The sequence below is a fragment of the Cnephaeus nilssonii genome (assembly GCF_951640355.1).
Source record: "Cnephaeus nilssonii genome assembly, chromosome: 18".
Taxonomy (NCBI): Eukaryota; Metazoa; Chordata; class Mammalia; order Chiroptera; family Vespertilionidae; genus Cnephaeus; species Cnephaeus nilssonii.
Window position 1 is genome coordinate 53861987 of NC_137089.1, and position 2993 is coordinate 53864979.

Here is a 2993-nt window from a genome sequence, read left to right on the forward strand (position 1 = left end):
GCAGCTTCCTTGGCCTTCGTACTATCACAGTGAACTTGGGTGTTAAAGAGAACCACCTTGAAGAAGTATGGAATGGATTTTATGGATTGTGTTTTAACTTTCAAATTTATCATTTCTTGTTACCTGCACCAATGTGTTTTTTTAAAATAAGGAACCTTATTTTTATTTTTAAATCTTTATTGTTGAAAGTATTACATATGTCCCCTCTCCCCCACATCGACCTCTACTAGCCCACCCCGCCCCACCCCAGGTCCTCACCACCCTCTGATCTGTGTCCACTGAAGCCAGTACTGCCCAGCAGTGGGGAGGGCCGGCTCCGCTCCCTGTGTGACCCGCTCCGACAGGGTTGGGACTCCCATGCCCTCCTCTGCCACCCGGTGCGAGCAGGGACTAGCATGTTAATTCCTCTCTTGTTTTCTTGTTTTCCATGTTCAGTATCATGCCCCTGTGAAGCTCAGGCGCTGGCTTACACTATTGTGTGTGTGTGAATAGTCTGCGTGCTCATCGGAGGTTTTCTGCCCTGATGCTCCGAGGTTTGTTTGGGGGTTCTTTTCTGTCATGTCTTATATTCAGACATGCACAACCAAAGGTAAGATTTGTAATTTAATTAGGTGGTATCTTACGGATTTTCTAGGATTAGCGTAATGACCCAGCGCCTTCCGACTCCCTCTGCTCCACGGAACTCTGTGGCCTGGTGGTCTGATTACATCTGAAGGTGCCACGTGTCTGGGTAAAGGCTGGTCTTCCTGAGCTTTGACCAGGGTCTGAGCTGAGTATCTAGGGGACTCCAAGGAGACGCCCTCACAGACCTGAGCCTGCATCTCCTGTGGGAGATGGGGTGTTAACCTCGGCTTCCCCAGCCCCGGGCGGCAACCCTTCCTCAGGTCCTCTGCTGGGTTCCCAGGGCAGCCCGGCTCTCCCCCTTTCCTGTGAAGACCCATGTGCTAGCATTGGGGCTTGGGGTTCGTGGAGAGGTTTGGGCATATTGGGGAGTTTATGTCACAAAAGAAGTAAATATATGGCCAAAGGTCGACCGGGAGTATTCACGGGAACCAGGTAACTTACCTGGCTATGCTTTCCCTGGCTAAGCCCGGTCCTTGCCCCGCAGCTTTCTAAGGGAGGGTGCCCTCTAACCCTACAAATGGAAGGGCTTCTTGCCTCCCTTGAAGACAGTGTCAGTCTGGTGAGGATTCGCGGGACAGCAGAAAACTTGATTCTATTTTAAATGTTCCCAGCGCCTGACTTAGGTCCCGCAGTCTGCCGCCTGGTCCTCACCAGGGCAACGTTTACAAGTCCAGTGGCCTCAGGAGCGCCCTTCCATTTAGGGGTCATCAGAAACCACACAGGCTTACAAGGCCAAAGCGCACAAAGCAACACAAGGAGCAGGCCATGCTAATCAGGGCCCCAGGCAGATCGTCCTAGAATATGTGAACATGCTGCTGCTACAGGCATTTCTTCATAGGATGGCAGCACACGTCCCTGGCTGGTACCTGGATGTGGGAGCTTTGGTTCTGAGTGGGAGTCTCCTGGCTGCACAAGCGGCGTCGGCGCCTGGGGGAAAGGCAATGCTTACCTTCAGCGGAGGCAGGGAGGAACCACTGCTGGGAAGTGTGTGAAACCTGTTCCTGGCCTGGGAAGGGATCACTTTTTATAATTTTTCTGTGAGTGATTAAGAGGAACAGGTGGTTTCTAATTATTCGGTGCAAGGTTCTGTTTATAGCCACTAAATCCAACCTGTTAGCTGGGTTCTCACGTTTTCTGTCCTCACTAACTGTTCTTGTTCTAGACCAATCAACAGTCACATGCAGCCATCCACACTTTGATGGTGTATTTGCTAATTTCTCTTCCTTGTATTCATTTTTGCTATACGAGTTTCTCTGATTTATTGTAAGTATTTTATTAAGTGCATACCATTTAGAATTGGGATATATTAATGAGGAATTGAAACTTTTATGTTATATGGTGACATTCATTTTCCTAAAATTATTTTTGTTTTAAAGCTTATTGGGCTGATATTGACAATCTCTTTTGGTTGTTGAATTTGGTCCATTCTTTTTTGACTGATTCTGTTTTTTAGTTTTCTGATCCTATTGTCCCTTCTCTGGATGAAGACACTGTCCTTGTTTCTGTTCCCCGGTGGCGTCTCGCCACCTGCTCCGGCCTCAGCACACACACACAGCTGGTAGACTTTGCGATCCTTCTTACAATTTTGCAATAACTGAAAGCAGTTGTGATTATAAATTATCTAGAAATGTAACAAGTAATCACAAACAACAAACATTACAAGTAATGGATCTTGTTGAATTTTAGAGATGGCCCCTGTGGACATCTGGCCTGAGCTACGGCTGGGATCAGAAGTCTGACGTTAGCACACTTTTGCCCACAGAAGGAATTCCGGTGCAGCTCTGTACTAGCTTGCTGATTTGTGAAAACCAGTTACCAGGCTCTGGCATGAATTACACACTCACTTTTAGGCAATATTTACTGGAGTTGGTACCTTACTCAGTTTCCTATATAAATAAGTTATTTATAACTAGAGGCCTGGTGCATGAAATTCGTGCACGGGGTGGCGGAGGGAGTCCCTTCAGCCCAGCCTGCACCCTCTCCAAACTGGGACCTCTCAGGGGATGTCCGGCTGTCTGAGACAGAGGCTTCCAAACTTGTTTGGTCATGATGCAGTGTAAGAAATGCATTTCCTGGGTCAGCAAAGGATGCACATGTGCACACATGCATGCACATGTGTGTACACACATGCATACACATATATGCACACATGCACACGTACATGCACACCCCTACTAGATATGACAGACTCTGATGTTTCCTATTCTGTCCTCCTCTACTTGACCTTCTTTCACTGAAAATATCCATTAAAGAGTTTTCACTGCCCATGATGGGTTGTGACTTACAGTTTCAAAAACACTGGCTTTACAAGACTCTTACACTGAAACAGAAAGTTTAGAAGGCAATAAAAGTTTCCTCAAAATGAAAAC